Here is a 20295-nt window from a genome sequence, read left to right as displayed (position 1 = left end):
AAGGAAAGCATGTAACAAAAAATCTTAAAGAGTTCGTTTTTGATAGCGTTTCATATTTATATGTTATAAATGAATTATGCAGCTTAATATAATTTTAAGTAGAGGAACTTAAAAGAAGAGCATTGTTAAGAAAAAACACAAAAACTTTACCTAAATTTCCAAAACATTTGTTCCAAAACATTCTTGATTTAACATAAAATAACACAGAAAATACATAATCATTACGCTTGTACATTATAATTTTTTAAACAGACTAACTTTTAACAAATTTTATAGACTGTTAGAAAAATGTCATATTCTTTAAATCTACAGGATAACGCCACAAGAATACTATAATTTTTAACAACCATACTATTCAACTTACATCCTGAGGTCCAGAAGGTTGAAATATAAGCCCATCGATTTCATGAGGAAGTCCTTTACAAAAGCTTGAGCTGTAAAATTATAAATATAATAATAATGATATGTTATTGAATTTGATAAATATATATAAAATAATGTATAAAAACCTACTAATTCTTTAAAAAATTTGTAAAATTTACTAATTTTGTAAACCTATATTGATATTTTTCGTTCATACCAAAATACTACATATAGAGTTTAATATATAATAAAAGTAAAAAAAGGACTTAAAAGAGTAAAAATATCTAAAAAATACTTATTTATTAACAGTTTTAAGAAGCTTCATCGCTTGTAATAACTAGAAGAAAATAGTATTTAATTTTTTTCAATTCTATCGAGAGCAAAGGGGGATTACTTATGCTAAAATTAAACTACAAGCCATAAACATTAAAAATGATATAATATATGTATATCAGAGAAATAATAAACATTTGTTTTCTAAACTTCAAAGACACCTTACTTTTTATCTAAAAGTACTTTTACTGTACTAAGCTGCCAAAAGTCCTTTTTTCTCACACTAAACGGTTCTGAAGTTTTATCAAGTTTACCTTCATTGAACTTTTTGTTTCTAGGACCAATCTATACACAAGACTCTTCTGTTAAACGGACACTGTCCAACATCTAGACCCTTAAATAGACAGCTATTAGTCAAACTACTCAAATAAAACTAATTGTTTCTTAAAATCTTAGTTTTACCAAAATTTTAAATTACGCTTTATTATATTTGTAATACAAAACGATGTTTAAAAGACTTGCTGACTTGTTAAAGTATCAAAATATACTAATCATGCTACACATCATAACTAAAACAATGTCTTTAGATTTTGAATCTTGAGCAAAAAAACTTCAGGAATTTATTGCTCTTAAAATTAAAAATAAAGGTAACTTCTATACTATTTAAAAGATAATTTATATACAGTTACTAGATTTTTGGTTTTAAACTAGGTATCATCAATAAAAATTAAACTTTAGAATAATGTAGTTCAGCAATAAAATAAAAGACCTGGTTAAATTTTGATAATAAAACTATAATAATATTTCTACTAAACTTAGTAGTAATTTTTAATTATCATAATTTTTTTTAATAAATTATTAGTGTAACAAAGATTAATACATTTGAATGTTTTCTGTAAGTAAACCTGAAACTTGATGATATCATATATCAAGAAACGAGGAATTTTCACTCCTTCATGTTCATCTATAACAAGTTCTCCATCAACAAGCGTTTGTTCTAGAAAACTATTCATACCTTCAGACTTTCGATTAAAAAAATTCAAGTTACTCACCTGCAATTTTTAGATTTATTCAAACCTAGTTGATTATTGATATTTTGAAATTGAAAAAAAAGCTTATACCTGTTATTACTTTTAGCAATCAAATTAAACATTAGTTTTTGTAAAAAAGTTCACTTGATTATCGTTATGCTAGTTTTTGTAAAAACTATCATTCATAAAAAGTTCTAAGATCTTTGCGTTAACATACTTTTATTACATAAACTTTTTAGTCTAGTTGAAACTCTAAAATTAAACTTAATAAAAACTAAGTTAAACTATTTCAACTGATAATTTTTTTCATGGAAAAAAAACCAAACTTGATTTAGATTTTTGTCAAAGATTTTTTTGACAACAAACAGTTAAAATGATAAAAAAACGATAGGTGTTTAAACTTTCTAAACACAAAAACTACTTATCTGTATCATCATAAAAAGTTTATCAGTGCTTTTAGGTATTTTTCACCATCAAATTAAGAAAACATCAGCGAAAGTCTACAGGGATAAGCCTTGACTTTCCTATAACATGAGACTATCTTTAAGTAACATAAAGGTAAAAAGAGACGGCAAAAGTACGAGTTGACGTCACTGATCATACTAGCAAACAATAAGTTTGTGGTAAAACATGATAAACCGTTTGTTGATGGCAACTGCAGGTTTTTCCGTAAAAAACAGACTGACGAGTTTTAACGAGAACTAAACCCGAGTTTTTGCTCTACCGAAAGATTGTGGTCTGAGGACGCAAAGACATAATGCCTTTATGTTAACCATCAAAAAATCTACATAACTTAAAATTAAGATGGATGGTAAATATTTTGAGTATTTTATGACTAGAATCGAATCGCTTTTAAACAGTTTAACAAAAAAATGTTTGTTAAAAAAATGTAAATAACTCTCTTAATATTATAAAAGAGGGTTTCCAAATGATTTTGACAAATACTCTCAAGAGTTTTAAAAAAATTTCCAGGTTTTTATAATTACACGCTTTAAGGTAAAAGAAGCATTTTAAAAGTATAATGACAATAAAATATAATTAAATGCTTCTTTGAAGATTTGTTTTTCACATATTTATTTGTTCACTACAAAAGTAATAATTTAGTTATCCCTATGTTTCAAAATGAATAAAAAAGCATCTTACTTTGAAAACCGCGTTATCGCGATCTAGCATGTAAATTTTGTCTTTTTCCTGTATGAGCATAAGAAAACGTGTCCCATCCGCTTTCCAACTGACCATGTAAGGCTTGTTTGAAAGAAATTCCAAGTTTTTTCTTGTCATAGAAACCGGTTGCGCTCCTCGAAATCCTTTTCTGTCAGAAGCATAGTTTTATAGCTTTTTATTTCACTTGTAGTAGTTTGAAGTACAACAAAACAAAAAAAATTTAGTAAAACTTATATTCTTTCAGTTATAAATGACATTTTAAGTTTATCGTACACAGAATTAGCGTACAATTTTTTTTTAGGTTTTTTACAAGTAAAAAATTAATATAGAATATCGTATAACGTTATTTAAAATATATTAAAAATATACTTTAATGCTACTTTTAAAAAATACGATAAAATAATCTTAAGTGTTACAAATTCTTAATTAAATTAAAAAAAAAATCGTTTAATTAAAAATTTTATGAGAAAATATTTATAAGATAAAAAACTTTTCGTATCATATCTAAATTTTATCATTTTACATGTAAAAATTTAAGAAGAAAAACGAAATTTAGTACTCATGATTTAAGCCCAAAAAAAATCACAATAAAAAATTATAAATACAATTTTTAATTACCAAAATAAAAAGTAATTAAGTTAATAGTTTGTTCTTTTTGATTTAATTAAGATTATAAGTTTTATGGAGCGCGATGATTTTATTTTAGACAATCCAAATTTCAACTATTCAAAACATAGTAATTCTGATGCGAAATATATTTTTTAAATAAATAAAAATTTACGATTTCAATCATAATATTTAAATCTAAATGAACTTTTTTTCATGATGAAAAAGATGTTTAAAAACTACCGAAAAACTATAACTGTTATGATTTTATTATTCATATGGCAATTTTTTACCATTATAAATTCATTATTTACAGGATGCATTTTTTTCAAGTTTTAAATAATTTATATATAAGGTCTCTTGATGGTTTTAACAACGATTAGTGTTATCAGAATTCGAGTTATCAGATAACTTGTAATTTATTTCATTCAAATAATTGTTAGTACACGAACCAAAATTTAAACATTAACGTATAAAAAGTTACAGAACAGCTATAATACATTTCAACTAACTTTGTGCTCTTTAACATATTTTGCACTGTATTTTGAACTTCAAAAACTACATCACAATTCGTAACTTGATCCACTCCAGAAATATGAATACCATCAATGAACGATTTCTTAACTACCTGTATTTCATATAGTAAGCAATATTACTAATAAAGTTTTTTAGCAATTTGGTTAATTAAGCCAGTAAAAAATACCTGGATATAAACTAGTTATGTTTTTTTCTTGAAAAAAAAAACAAATTTAAACACTTTAACTTTAAACTTACTTTAATTTTTCGATTTTTTGATTGCGTACCATGTTCAACATGTTCTTCTTCTGAATAGTATAATTGCTTGTTATGTATAAAATGTTTTTTTAGAAAAAGTTTTTCAGCAAAAGTTAGAAGTTATATACAATAACTACCTTGCAAAATCAATAACATAATAGTTTTTATTATATACTTCACACTAAATATTTTGACAAGTTATTTTTCAAACAATAGTGAAATAAAACTTTATTTATACTTTAACGTTTGAATATAGACAGTAATCGCTAAAAGTCCTTTGTAAATTTATATAATAATCAGTTTTATACAAGTTATTTGTAATAATATAAAAAAAGCTTAAAAACAATATATAATTTAATAATCAGAATAGTTTAATTGTACATATAAACATCAAAATAAATTTTTAAATACTAGTTCATCTTATAATTAAAACTATTTTAAGTTATTAAAAACTTTTACGAACTTTCATCTTCATCGTCACGCTCTGTGTGCCACGCGGGTAACTGAGGGGGATCCGGCAAAATGTCTTCACCCGGACAGTACTTTCCGTACAGCTCAGTTATGTAATCTTCCTTATATATTCCCGGTTTTCTCGCCATACAAAACTCTTCAAACGCTGCATCCAGGCTATATAAAACAAAGTGTCAGGACGTGTCGTAATTTAACACTCCGTTTTATAAAATCAAAATTGAATAACATATTTTTTACTGATGAGCGAATATACCACGCCTCGGATTTATAGTTTTTAATACACGGAGTTGTGATGCGTTTGATTATCGAAGTAGGCGAAAGCACATGAATTAATAAAACAAGTTATATTGTTCGGTTAGTATTATAAATATATATTTTTAATAAACATTATAATGTTACGTGCCTAATGTATAAAACTCTCTATACAGTAAAACAAACTAAAGTATTGTTTTTTACAAAAGGATTTTTTTTTTGAAATTAAGTCTCAGGTTTTACATAACTAGTCTAAGTTACTTGTTAGTTTTTGACCCTTTTTTGAAACTTGTAATAAATTTTGAGATATAATCGATCAAAGTTAGCATGTCCAATAGGTTTTCTATGTTAGGTGGAAACTAAAATGGCAAAAGTAGACTGTTTTACTTTTGATCTATCTCAGCTTACAGTTTTTGAGCAAGTGTTTTAACTCTTAAGGTAAATTTTAATTAAAAAATAAAAACCTAGCATACAAAAGGTTTTTTAGTTTTTGTAGAAAAAAATACTTGTAAAATAAACTGACTTTTTAATAATTCTGGTCATAATTATATTATAAATAAGTTTAATCGAAAATTTCCCCTTTTAAAAGTTGCTTGTAATATTAAAAACTACATATCTTTGAAATGAATAAGTAGATAATATATTAGGGAATTATTTAAAATTTTTAGAAAATTGGTTTTGAAAATTGTTGATTTTGTAAGATTGTATTGGATTTTTTTACAAAATTTGTCAGGTCTGAAAACTTTAACAATTTTTCTAATCTGTCACAGATATCTTGTAGTATATACTCTAAGCTTTAAAAGAAAGGCCCATGTTAATATTTGTAATTAAACTTAAATTCTTAGTTTTTGTAAGCTTAAAGATCAAAAAATTTAGAATATTTTCATTAAAATAAAACACTAATTCGTTTATTGGAGATAAATTTATCAATTACTATTTAAAAGGGGTAAATTTGGGGTTAACATCCGAAAAGGGGTAAAAAATGAAAAAAAAATGGTGAGAAATGCTGATCTAACTTCTTTCGTTTTCATTAATTTTCTATTTATTTAAAATTTTGTGCGTACCTTACGGGATTATCGATGGCTGTATGTGTTTCTTGATAAAATTTAGTAAAGTTTAGGCACTATAAACTACCTCCAATCAAGTCTTTCCACCAAATAGGATATAATAAGAAATCCTGTTCTGTTGAAGCCATGGGTACAATGCACTCCTATTATTTTACCCGGATTATTTCTTCTAAAAGTATCCACAACTTGGTTAAATAGTTGCACTGTGTTAGCATCTGGACATTCACCATGTCTAAAATTTGAAAAAATAATAACATCTCAGAATTGTTTAAGCTTTTATGCAACAAAAATTTTATAAGTAACAATTCACGTCGTGAAGTTTTTTATCTGTAGTCTAAGTTTAATTAGAACTTTCGTTAAGCAGTTAGAAGTACTTAATAACAATATTAACCTGACTCTTTACTTAAATATTTTTAAAACTAACGATAACCGAACAAAATAAATTTAATTCAAGAAAGACAACTTTTGTTTTTCTAAATTGTAACAGTTTGTTCATATAGTTAATAGTTTAATTCTAATATAATTTTAAGGGCATGGTTGAAGGATAAATATTTTCTTTACAGCTTATTCTTATTTTGTAGGGTTGTAACTAAGTTAAAGGTTACACAGGAGATTTTGAAAAAACAATATATTTTTTGAGATACAGCTAGTTATAGTCGGAGAGTAAAATAGGTTCTTTATGGAGGCAAAAACTAAACGTATTAAGCGAAGAGATAGTCAGTAAAAGTATATCTCCTCCTTCGTTTTTTAAGAAAAATACCTCAAAACTGAAGGGAAAAAATATATAAAAAATAAAAGTTTGCTTTTTAAATCTATTAAAAGTTATACTTTAGGTTTTTAAATTTTATGACAAAAAAAACTTTTTTTTTTTAATACATACTATTATTTGATTTAATAAAATATCTTTCAAGTATAGTTTTCAATATTTTATTTGTTAACTTACGTTTGTAGCTTAGTTAAAATTTTACAAATAAAATTAAATTGTAAAAAAAGTGATATACATCCCCTTTACTATTTAATTTCACCCCTTCCACATGCCCTTAAAGGCGTGAAACAAATTTTATGCATTTAATCATCAACAACAATTAATAAATGTTTAGAAAAAACTTTACTTATATACGTTGCACGATTGTACTTTGTATGCCTTAATAATTAAAAGGTAATAAATTATATTTAAACGAATACCCCACAAAAACGCAACAAATTCTTATTTTCTTTGTTATAGTTTACTAAAGAAAGTTTATTTCGTTTTTTAAAAATTAACATCTATGTTTGAAAAATTATTAATTAGCTAATAATAAGAATAATTTTTAACAGTAGTGCTTTTAAATGTTAGTTCATGCAATTAAACTAAACGCAAACATATTAACAAAAATAGACTTAAGCAGACACTCACCCTTTACAAGCAATCTTTTTATGGAGAATACCTTTTGATTGAAAACTATCCGGTGAATAGTATCTAAAAAGCAAAAAATATTTACAAACTACATTCTTACATAGAAAATTAATTTTAAAAAAGTACATATGATGTTTGTTATTTATCAGTTGTAATTGTTTATATCAACAGGTGTACAACAAGATATATTTCTAACGAGCTTTCTTCTTTTAATTAATATTAAAAGTGTACATACTAACTATTGAAGATATGTATCTAAGAAGCTAAATAATTTTTTTTTGTTTTTTTAAACTATTTTATATCTGTTTCATTATTACCATTTATAAATTATAGAACTTTTATTTTCTTTCACATAAACTAGTAGATACTTATGAAGTAATTTATGGGCTTAGGAACGTTTTACACTTAAATTTAGTTTTTTTTTACCTTAGCTTTGAAATTTTTTTAAGCGCTTAGCAAAATTACAAAATACTTTCGGTATATATAAGCGATTGAAGTCAGTAAGCTCAATAGGTACTTTACAGAAAGTACAAACCAAAAAAATGAAAAAAAAACGATTTCATTTATAATTTTTCTTCTCCTTCATTGTTTAACCATTTTTTTTAAACTTTCACAAAATGTCTTACTAACATTTAAATTGATTTAATACAGGATTTTGTCTAACAAAAAAAACTTATTAAAAAATAATCGTATTTTTTATTTATTTTAGAATTTGTATTTTATTTCTAAAACAAACATTCAAAATCTTTTAACTAAACTATATAAGGAAAGTTTGTTTCCTAAAAGTTTGAGGTCTTTAGCTCGAAAAACAAAAAAGAAGGTTTAAAAGAAAAACATTGATGAAAAATGATGTAAAATTTGTGGCTGAGCGTTTATGTTGAAAACTTTTACAAAAACATCTTTATCTGAAAAACTTATTGAAATTTTATATACTGTAAAAACTGACTTAAAGCTATAATAGTAGGCTTAATACGAGAACTAGTGTTAAACTAAGTAAAATTACATATACTAATCTGAATGGTTTTATAATACTTGTTAGTAGCTATGGTTTTTATTTATAATTCCTTTTGTTATAACTTGTACCATTATTCTAGTTTTCAAATAATAAATTTGGTTCGCCTTTACTAATAACTTAAGATTGTTTTATTCTTTTAATTACTCTTCTTAACCGTATATAACTTTATATTGCGACAAATAAAACTAATAACTAAAGTTAATTTTCAGTATAGTAAAATTATGTACAATAAAGTGCACTATATGACGTACATTGGAAGTGAGTTTATTCTTTCCATATAAAATTTGTCTTAAAAAAAAATTTTATTAAAAAAATTTTTACAAAATGTTAATTTTTTTTTAATTTTTATCAAAATTTAATTAGCTTTTAAGTAATATTTACATCTATAAATATTACTATGTTTGTAACGTATAGTAAAAGTTTGCTTTGTAGTAATTTACAAAAAATATATTTTATTACCTTTCTGAGTTGGTCAGATCAATAACTAAGCCTAAATTGCAGATACTTCTAGACAGCATTATAGGGTCAAACCTGTTATGTATTAACATTAATTATAAATAGATTTCTTTGAACTAATAAGACCAAATACTTTTATTAGAGTTGCCAGAAAGCATTTATTTTTAACGTTTTCTTACAACTTATTTATGAGGATAATGAACAGCTTCAAGTTTTTGTCAAAAAAAACAAACAAAAACAATTAAAACTTATTACTTGTATTGATCTTCGACTTCAAATTTATCATCTAGAGGAGTTTTAAAAGGAAGAAAGGTATTTAATATTGGTTGTCCTTTTCTCGGGCAATGTAACCACCTTTGTGGTAAGGAACTCTGTTTGTTTTTTTTATAACTCATAGCTTTTACACAAGTTTATCTAAATAAGTATAATGGACATAATTAAAAGTGCTATAAATTAAATGTATATGGAGGCTTATGATTTAAAGTAAAAACTTTTTGCTATACCATATAGTTAATGTAGTAAATTGCTTTAAATTTAACAATAAAATATTCTCAAGTTAAGTATCTTTAAGGAGACTAATTATAAAACCAATAATTATAAAAGCTGTATTTTTGGGGTATATTTTCTTTTTAAAGATGTGTTTTTAAAACTACAAGTTTTTCAGTATTTTTACATTCTTAAGTTTTGCACTTTATTGTTTTACATATTTTTGTTTATGATACCTTCCATTTGTTTGTTCAAAAACTTTTTAAGAATTATCTTCATAACTGATGATCTCTTATATTTAATACAGGAGTAAAACATTGTATTGTTGAATTTATTTGTGAAAATAAGAACTAATACCTTATAGTTATAAATTAAATTTACAGTGAACTTCCTCTTAAATTAAACCAAAAAAATTGTGTTTAAAGTACTTATATCTGTTGATATTAAATTTAACAAAACCTATAAGTACTTAAGAATTAATGAAAAATTATTTTTCAATGTAAGTTTTTTATACTTACAAACAAAACATCTTAAAACACTGGCCATGAATTATAACTTGGATGTTAAAGAAAAAAAAATTATAAAGATTAGAAGTAATATTTACTTTTATATTTACATGTCAAAACTAAACTATTTTTATTTTGTTCATTAAACTTGTCATTTTATGTTTTAGTAAGTATCATTTCTATTCAAAAATATATAAACTAGACATTTAATAATAAAAAAAGACTATCATTCCAAGAGTTTAAACTTCTCAGTGAGTTTACACCTATTTTGTATTTTGTACAAAGTGCCAATCAGTTGATAATGAGTCAATTTTTCTAATTAACTCATTTAAAGTTAATTATTCAGCAAATCTTTTAAATTTAATAAAAAACGGTAACTAAACATATAATCAACGTGATAAGTAAGAAATATTGACAAATACAATGCATATTTTAATTAAGTAGAAAATTTTTCAAAACACAATTATCAACTACTGTTGTGTTTAAATGAGCAAAAGAATATAATACTAAAAATTATTAAAGAAAGATAATGAATATATCATAACAAGTTTAAATAAAAAATTTGAAATAAATACTGTTTAGATAAGCACTTGGTAAAATTAAGCAAACTAGACTTTTAAATAAAAGTAAGTAAACCAAATCTTAAGATGGTAAAAGGATACTACAAAAAAGTGTATATATATAAGGTTCAAAAACTTTATAATCATAATTAATATTTATTATTATACTATACGTTACATAAAAGGATTTGTTTAACTTGATAAGTATTGTTAAGTATTATAAAATTGAAGTTTGTAAATAGTCATGTTATTTGATTTAAATTATACGAGTTCTAAAATTGTAAAAAAAAAAATCTACAAGCTAAATGATTATTATTAAAACGGGCCAAATATGCACAAAGAGCCAAAAATGCACAAAAATACATTTCTACACGAAGACCATTTTGAACGAAAGGTTCTTTTAGAGCTAAAATATTTCTAAAAAAAATTAGAATAAAAACACTTAAAAATAATAATAAGTTACCGACCGAAGGTAACAGTGATAGTAAAAAAAAAATAAAGTATTAATTTAAAAGGGTAAAGGTGAATAGTGTAACGGTTAGGTTAATAATAACAGTTAAGAATAACTAAGTATATCAAAAAGAATTAAAACTCGTGCAAAAGTGTTTTCGTTCAAAAGTGACACTCCGTGCAACAGTTTTCTTTCTTGCATACTTAAACTAAAACCTACCCGTATATTATATATCAAAGCAAAAAAAAAAATTAGAACTAACATTATAAAAAGCACTGCTTTGTTTACTCGAGCATGAAATTACTAACTTAAAACATACCAAAGTTCATTCGCTTAATTTCTGAGTTACCATAGTAACTCTTAGAATTCTAACAAGTCTTCTAACATACTTTAAATGTTTTTTTTTTAACAAAAAGTCTAGTATTTTTAAAACGTTCTTTAAAACATGGCTTTTAATCATGGTTTCCCAAGGTAGGCCATTAATAAATTAAAGACATTTTATAAATGGCCTAGTTTGAAGAACTGTTACTTATATACATGAACATCAATCATTGTATACATCATTGGTTCCAAAACCTTTACAGACTGCAATTAACTGATTACTTTTGCAAGTTTATTTTTATAATATTTCAAAAACACATCTAATAATTTGTTAAATTTTTGCACAAATGTTTAAAAGAGTTTATAAAAGAAAGTAGTTTTAAATAAGAATTATTTTAAACTGTAACATTTTTTCTTAAAAATTGTACGTGATATTATTTATTAAAGGTTGAATGTTTAAAACGTTTAAAAAACATTTTACGGTTAATTTTTTTTAAATGGCTTGAACATTATACGAGCGTGAACTTGGCTTAAATTGCTTTTTTTGTAATTTTATTTTTTAGCCAAACTTTAAAACCAATTGTTTTCAATTCCTTTAACGCTAACTTGGAACTTTTTTACAATTCTAATGAACGTTGTTTTGCTTAGTTTTTCACAATAATTTTCATCGAATTAGGGTTTTAGTTTTGTACGGGGCCCCTTTAAAAACTTATTGTTTTTTAGCATTTTTTACATTGCAACGTTTTTCTCCAAAATTTATTTTTTATTTTTATTTTTAACATACTTGTTAAATTAAGTTTTAAGACGTTATTAGTTTTTTTTTTCAGAATTTATTTTTTATAACATATGCTATAACTTATACTTAAACAAATGTTTCAGAAAAGTTTCAAAAAGGTTTTGTTTCTTTTTTTACATGGTTTTATAGTAAAAGTAAATTATCTTTTAGATAGTTTTTATTTTAAACAAACTTATATAATTAAGTTTTATAACGTTATTAAATTTTTTCAAAGATTTTTATTTTTTTCAAATATATGACCCATCCAAGTTTTACCTGAACTTTTTGTTTACGTAATTTGATGGATTTATTGATCAAATAAATACGAAGAGTTTGTTTTTTATTAAGGTTAAATTATAGTTATTTATTCTTAATTTTCAAACTCCTTTTATAAAAATCATTTTGTCAAGTTTGTTTATTTAAGTCAAGTTTATCTTGTAAGTAAACAAAAAACTTTTAAATTTCAACACGTTGAAAAAATTCAGAAAACCTGAAAAAAGTTCTCAAAATATTTTTGGCTAGTCTATGATTTTTTTCACAAAATTCGCCCTACAGCATTACTCTTACTTTCAGAAGGTTGCCACTTTACCTGGAAACCTGTAAATACCTGGAAAAAACTGAAAATAGATAATTTAGGCAAAAAGATCTGGAACTTGAGAAAATCTGGAAAAACCTGGAATTTTAACAATTTTTACAGGTTCAGTAGTACAATATTGATTTGACTCAAAAATCTTTGACATAAATTTTAAAAATTTGTCATCATCTGAATTTTTTTAATTAAAAAAAACATATTTAAAGTAGATTTACAAAATGTTTCAATGTTTTTATACTTTTTAACATATTTTCTTACCTTAAATTTAACTATAAACTAAAAATAGACCCGAAAATGTTTACTTATAAAAACCTGGAAGAAATGTTTTGAAAAAATGAGTAGCAACCCTGTTTTTATTATTTTATTTATTTTTACACTGTTAAACTCACATTCATTGGAAACTTATTTTTATTTTTAGTTATTGTTTTTAATTCACTTAGAAATAAAAATGCAAATATTTCATAACTTACGTAAAAGTTTAATTAATTTTAATTATGCCGCTTATTTAAAGTATTATTTAAAACTATTATTCATAATCTTTTTTTTTGCAGTTTTTTGTTATTGATATTACTATGGTTAATAAATTTGAAAACATTTTATAATCCAAACTTACCAGTTGATATAATTTAATAATACTATATTTAAATTAAATTTTTTTTTTGATTTATATTTGAATTTCTTTTTTGTTTGAAAACTATCTCATACAAAATGTAAATATTTACAACATTGACGCTATAGATACAGAAACTCTATCAATAGTTTTCATTTGTTTCATTAAAAATTAAAACACCTTTTATTTTCTGTAAAATTATTGTTCGATTAACAGAACAAGGCTTAAAATTTCTTAACTTCATTTAAATACAATCAAATTATTTTTACTTTGTAACTAAACTTTTAATTAAGTATAACTAAATTGGTTCTACATAAAACTGATTATGTTTAAATACTTAGTAAATAACTTATAGACCTCAATTGTTAACAAAATTTAACACTTTGTAATGACAAAGCAAAATTACTTGCATTGTCATTGTGTTAAAGAGTATTTAGAGTTGATACGGTTGAATGCACGAGCCAATGAGAATCATCTGACGTAATGTTTTAAACTAAATACTGATGCAACAAAAAGTCAAAATTTGAAATGCAGTTTCATGTAAGCAGTGAGTCACTTAGTTTGTTGTGCAGCTTAGAGCAACACATATCTTAAATACTTTGTGACTGCTTATTGTAGGTATTGTTTTGTTTTAAAAGTGAATATTTCAACTGTTTAAATATTTAAACTGCCAGGTTTCTAGTTTAATAGTTTATTAAACCTTTTACAGTTTCTTGTTTACTCAAAGTTTTATTTAATTTTTAGTTTATTGTTTTAAGTCTTTTGAAATAGATTTTAATAGCTTGTAGTTTCTTAAGTGTTTATCATAACAATTTATAGTTTTGTATATGCTAGTATTTCTTGTTGTTTTTTATATAAAAGATTCATCACTCAAAACTGTATTGTGTGATTTGTATAAAGTAGCCTGGAGTAGCATTAAGTGTTTTGTATAGAAGATCCACTGATAATTTACAAGTTAGCACTTATAAGTAGTTTAAAGTTATTTTGTACAATTTTAATAATTTAAATGAGAAGTATGAACAAAAAGGTCAGGTTGACTATCTGCCTACAGGAAGTCAACCTGACCCAACTGAGGCTTTAGATGTTTGACCACCAACATCCGAAGCCCACAACTTTTAACAGCTAAGTTAAAAAACTTAGTAATGTATTTTTGAGTAGCTTTGGGTTATTTATTTTAAAACTACAGTCTAGAAAAGTCTTAAAGAACACAATAAATTCACTTGAAATGCTGGTAACTATTATAAATTAAACAATTTTTTTGTTTTATACTTCTTCTAGTTATAGTACTTTATGTTTTAAATTTTAACTGTTTACTTTTTGTTTACACTAGGAAAACAAACTACAAAGCACTGTGAAAAAAGTGCCACGTATAATTATTTCTTTAGTTAGCTAGTAAAGCGTAGTAGGCAAAGTAATGTTCCGTTTGAATTTTATTTCTTTTAATATTCTCTCCGTGTTAAAAGTGCATTATCAAAAAAAAAAGATTACTCTTGTTGATCAAAAAATTTTTTAATTTACAAACATCAATAAAGTTTTTTTTTTTAAATCAACAATAACAATAATAACAATTTGAATCCTTTGTCAAGCTAAATTATATTCTAATTAACGTGAAATTTGAGAAAAGCTTATATTACTTCCTTTTTGTACTTCAATTCTATAAAACATCCACATAAATCATTCAGTAAAAAACAAGAAGTGCAATAAAAATTGCAGTAAAAAAATGTAGCCTACGCTTTTTTGTAAAGTTTTTTATAAATTATATTGTTTTGCTGTTTAAGAAGTGTAGTAATGTTTAATTTAATGTTTAGTTTCTCTTTTAGTTTAGTTTAAAAGTTGTATTTGTTTTTTAATCTATGTGTTAAGCTTTTAAACTTGGTCTTTAATAATTAAGTAACAATTTTAGACAACAGCTTAAATTAATCTAAATCATAAACTTTAAACTTTAATAATAATTTGTTTAAATAACTTGTTTTATAAGATGTCAAAAAATACTAATCTAAGATGTTTTCTTTTTTACAAAACAGCTTAAATAATACTGTAAATAGTAAACAATTACGATTCAAGTTTGTTTGTTTCTAGTGTTAAAATGTTCAATAAAATAAAACAAATATTAAGTTTTTGACCTTATATGTATATAAGTGAAAAATATGTGTATACTTGAGCATTCTGAATTATTTTTCTTATTTAAAAAATTGACTTTTTGAATAGTCATGATGTTTGTTTAAACAGTTTGATAATGTTTGTTTTGCTATAAAACATAAAAATCTCAGAGAGAAGGTTAGTTTTACTAATAAAATTTATAAGTTTTACTTTAGTTTAAGTAATTTTAGACTTAATTATTCTTGTTAAGGATTATAATTTATATATGTTTCAATTAAGAACTATATTTGTTTAAAAGTGTATACTATTATATTAATTGTGTCAGTATGTAAATAAGTTAAATAATTACATAAAAAAACATCTTTAATATAATGAGATATTTGAAAACATTTATAAAATCGACAGGAATTTATAATTTTCCTAATTTAGAAAAAAACAAAAGTACTATGGAGACAGAACCAAAAGAATCCGGTCGTCAAACTAGTAAGTTTATAAAATAACAAATAAAACTTAAACTAGTTTAAATCAGTGTTTATTATATCTATTTTCAAAACCATTCGGCTAAAATTACCATACAACTCCTTTTATTGTATTTAGATAAACAGACTTACCAAAGTTCATACTTTCTATACTGAATAGATTTAATCAATTATTTCAACTAACAGATATATATGTATTTCAGTAGAATATAAATTATCAATTTATTTTATATACAGTACTATTTTATTTTTTTAATCAATTTTAAAATGTGTAAAATTTAAACAAACAGGTATTGAAGTCAAAGCTGTTGAAGGTGAAGACTTTATTGTTTTTTACTCCAAAGACGGAGTGGAACCCCAAGAGGCGGTTGAGTGGAGGAAAAAGAAGCAGGAAGAAGAAAAAGTGAGGAAATTGAAAAAAGCAGCTAGGGATAGTGGAGGTACAAACAAATAAGTTTAATATCTATATAGCTTTCATAAGTTTTTTCTTAACGATTTAACATTTTTAACACGTCTATAAAAAAGACAATGTTTTTTGACTAAATACTACGACTGAATACACTAGAAAAAAAAAAGGCTGAGCTTTTATGTTAGCTTTAAATAACTTCTATCTCTGTTTTTTTTAATTTTAAAAAACTACTTAAGTAAAAAAAGTTTGCAATGACTTTTGTTAAATGTTGAACTTAAAAATAATTTTTAAGAACTTTTGGTGCTTAAACTAATTTTAAATTACAAAAATTTTTCACTTTTTAAAAAAATAAAATGGAGGCAATATTCTTATAGTTATTTTTTTATCTGTTTTGTTTTAAAACATCATATAAAACATATAACCTAAATTTACGTAATAGTTTGTCTATAATGGTTTTAGACTACGCATTATATCTTTTAATTTTATATATTAACAGGGTTGCTACCAACTCAATGCAGTTCAGAATATCTCAGGGTAATTCAGAATGTTATATTTTTTAACTCAGGATGACTTAGATTAGTTTGGTTTTTTATAAAAAAACTATACTAGTTTTAGGATTCTCTGATCAGTAAGTTTTTTAAATTTTGAGTAAGATTTAGTTGTCTTAACTTCTATACTTTGACATTTTACAGCTTAAGCTGTGTAAAATTTGGTTTACATTGAATTGTAAAGTTTATTGGAAATATACACAAAAGTATAATAGGTTTTTTTGTAAAGATTTTCCAAGTTACTTAATGAACAGAAAAGTTCAAGGTCACTCAAAATGTTTTTTGCTTCAAAGATTGGCAACCTTGATTGAAACTGAAATAGCAGTTTTTAGTTTTTAGTCTTATTAAAATATATTTTCAACTAATGTTTTAATATTCATGTTAACATAATAAGAGAATTTAAAGTTCAGAACTTCATTAAAGAATTCAAAAACAATAAAATAAAAAGAAATTTAATTAATATCACTTATTATGATAAAATTAATTCCACTTTAATAGTGTTTTTATCAAATTATACTATTATATTAATATTAAAGGTTTATATTTGACTAGTATTAACACTATTAAAACTTAATCAATTAAAATATTTTATACATATTTACACATATTAAGAAATATAAAATATTAATTTTAGTTTAAAAAGTTAAATGTTAGAATACAAAACACAAAAACAAAGTTGACAAAATATTTTTGTAGAAAACTTGATAAAATAAGAATATTTGTGCAAATTCTTATAATATAGTGGTTTTAGTAATTTATGCTAACTTAAATGTAGTACTTGTGTCTTTATTTTGGGGTAGCTGTCAAGTTGAACGAGAGCACAAAATTGCACGAAGTACTTTTTTATAAAGGGCAACTTTTGCACGAGCAGACATTTTTGCACAAGTTAAATTACTTTTATTTATATATTTTTTTACTATCACTGTTACACCTAACCCTTACCCTCGATCGGTAGCTTTTTTTTATATAATAATTTTTATTAATTACTTTCTTATTTTTATTTATACTATAACTGTTACAACTAACCCTTACCCTCGGTCAAAAACTTTTTTTTTTGATATTTTATTAATTTCTCATTTAGTTTGTTTTTCATTTGCGTGCTAGGTTTACCCTTGAGCAAAATTGTCTTCTTCCAATTTTGTCCTCTCCTGCAATTTTGTCTGCTTTTTCAGATTTGTCTTTGTGCAAAAGAATATACGTGCAATTTTGTGCCCTCGTGCACAATAAAAATGAATAAGAAAAAAATTTAAAACATAACAAAAAAAAACCGACCGAAAGGTATGGACTAGGGGTAATAATGATAGTGAAAATAAATAAAATAAAAAGTTTGCAAAGCTAAATAAATTAATAAGAAAAACTAACCCTTCGTGCAAAATTGACGCCGAGCAAACGTGTCTTCGTGCAAAAGTGACTCTATGTACAAAAGTATTCTTTCGTGAATATTTGACTCATACCCAGAAAAATTAGTCGGAGTAGTAAAGTTTTATTAAAGTCAGTTTATGTAAAAGAAATTGATTTTTGATAGATACAAATAAGTCTAAAACTCTAAATTACTAAATTTTGAGAAGTTATATAAAGTGTTATGAATCACATAGATTAAGACTTATAAAGAACTAGTAGAAATAGTTTTACAATTAAAATATTTATGTAGGTTTGCCAGAGTTACCAAATCTTGAAACAACTTAATCCAAATTTATTAAATGATTTATGCAAAATGGTTTTTTTTGAACCTACTAATTTTTTTATTAGAAACAATGTATTAATATTTTTCTAGTAAATAGGAAACTGTAGAATGTTTTTCACTTTAGATTTTTTTCAGTAACTGAGTAGTATAAAGAAGTATTAATTCAACTATTTACTAATTGAATGAATAGTAAGATTTGATATAGCTAAGATACAGATGTATTTTGTAATGGGATTTATGTGTCATTTGTTTCCATTTATTTTAAAATGTTTGAAAATTTAGAATCTGTCAAGAAGAAAGCAAATTGATCTTATGAAAATTCTCATTTCTATGATAGATCTAAATAAATCAACCCACCCACAGATAGTATGTAGAGATTATAGTCAACACCTTCCAAATGTAGTTCTAGAACTGAACTTAGTAGTAATTTTATTGTTAAGTGTAATTTTTTTGTTTAAATAATCTTATTGGTTTAAATCCCAATTAGTTAGATCTTAACTTAATTATACAAATTTAATTATACATAACTTGATTATACTATTTTAATAATACTACTGTTTTTATTATCATAGCACAAAGATAGCACACTTTTAGTTTTACATTGATGAAATATTTTATATAAGTAGAAAAATATATTTATATAAAATGCTACAAAAATATTCTTAAAATATTAAGATGTAATATTAATAGTATACTTAAGAACACAAAAATCCATTTTGTATCTAAAATATTTATTTAGTATTTCAACAGCTATGAATTTAAATTAAGCAACTAGCTTTTACTATTCTATTTCAAGCACCTAAAAGGCCAATGACAGACGAGGGTTAATTAATGATCAAATACTCCATAAAAACCACAACAAATATATTTTATATGTGCAGTTAGTTATGTTTTGTGTAGCTGAGTGTAGGAAATACTGATACTATTCTTATCTATAACTTATTTTTGTGATCCTGTATAAGCGTTGTTTGAATATAAAATTAGTATTTATACTGGAGTTTAATTCCTTAAATGTATGATTTATATGTTTGCCAGTTTATTTTATTTTTTGTAGTTAATTGCTAATGTGTTGTTCTTTAGTATAATAGATACACTTACCAAAATATCTCGTTTAATTTATATAACGTAGTCTAAGACCGTAATTAAATAGAGTTGTGATCAGTAGTACCAATAAATTGAGTTTACCATAATCTATATCTTATATCGTAAACTTTTTTCAGTTCAAATAACATTTTGGCTTTTCTGCTGCAAAAATATAAAAAATAAGTATTCTTGTAGGTAATTTATTTTGTTTCATTTGAGTAAGGTTTTCCCTAGGTCACTTATGTTCAGTGAAATATTATTTGCATAGCTCAGGCCTAACCAGATTTTTTATTATTTAAGATAAGGTTATTTTCAAAATTTAAAACATTTATTTTATGGATAGATTATTAGAGTATAAGAAGTTAGGACTCGTTTAAAAACACCATGTTGTTATTTAAAGTATCTTTTTTTTTTTTAATATAGCTTTCAGTCTATATTTAGATTCGATTGATTATTTATTTAAATGTGTCATTAATGACTTGTGATAAGGATTAAAAAGATTTTTAGAATTTAAAAATATTATCTTATTGTGTATGTTTTGGAGAGCCTGTAAATTTTAGTAAAAATAATCAGTTATAACAAGGTTGTTTATTTTGAGAATTTTGAGTCTTTTTGAGACTGAAAAAGCTAAATTCTAACTTTTTGTAGTTTATGGTAGCAAGTAGTAATAAAAACAATTTTTTGATGTTTACTACATGACAAAGTTTTGAAATTGTTTTTTTTTTCTGTCTAAACAGTTTTATCTTAGTTTAAACTTATAACTTCAAGTTGGTTTATGTCAATATACAGTTTATGTCTGCATATATTTATTATTTTTAAGTAG

The 20295-nt window shown here is 24.0% G+C and overlaps 1 pseudogene; it reads right to left on the bottom strand.

Moving 5' to 3' along the window:
* LOC145829130 (mRNA-capping enzyme-like) overlaps positions 1-13587 on the bottom strand; it is a 37079-nt pseudogene extending 23492 nt beyond the window's left edge.
* Positions 13588-20295: the final 6708 nt, after the last annotated feature.

This window comes from Thalia democratica, chromosome 2, assembly GCF_965202585.1.
Source record: "Thalia democratica chromosome 2, ktThaDemo2.hap1.1, whole genome shotgun sequence".
Lineage (NCBI taxonomy): Eukaryota > Metazoa > Chordata > Thaliacea > Salpida > Salpidae > Thalia > Thalia democratica.
This window is presented reverse-complemented; position numbering and strand designations above follow the sequence as displayed.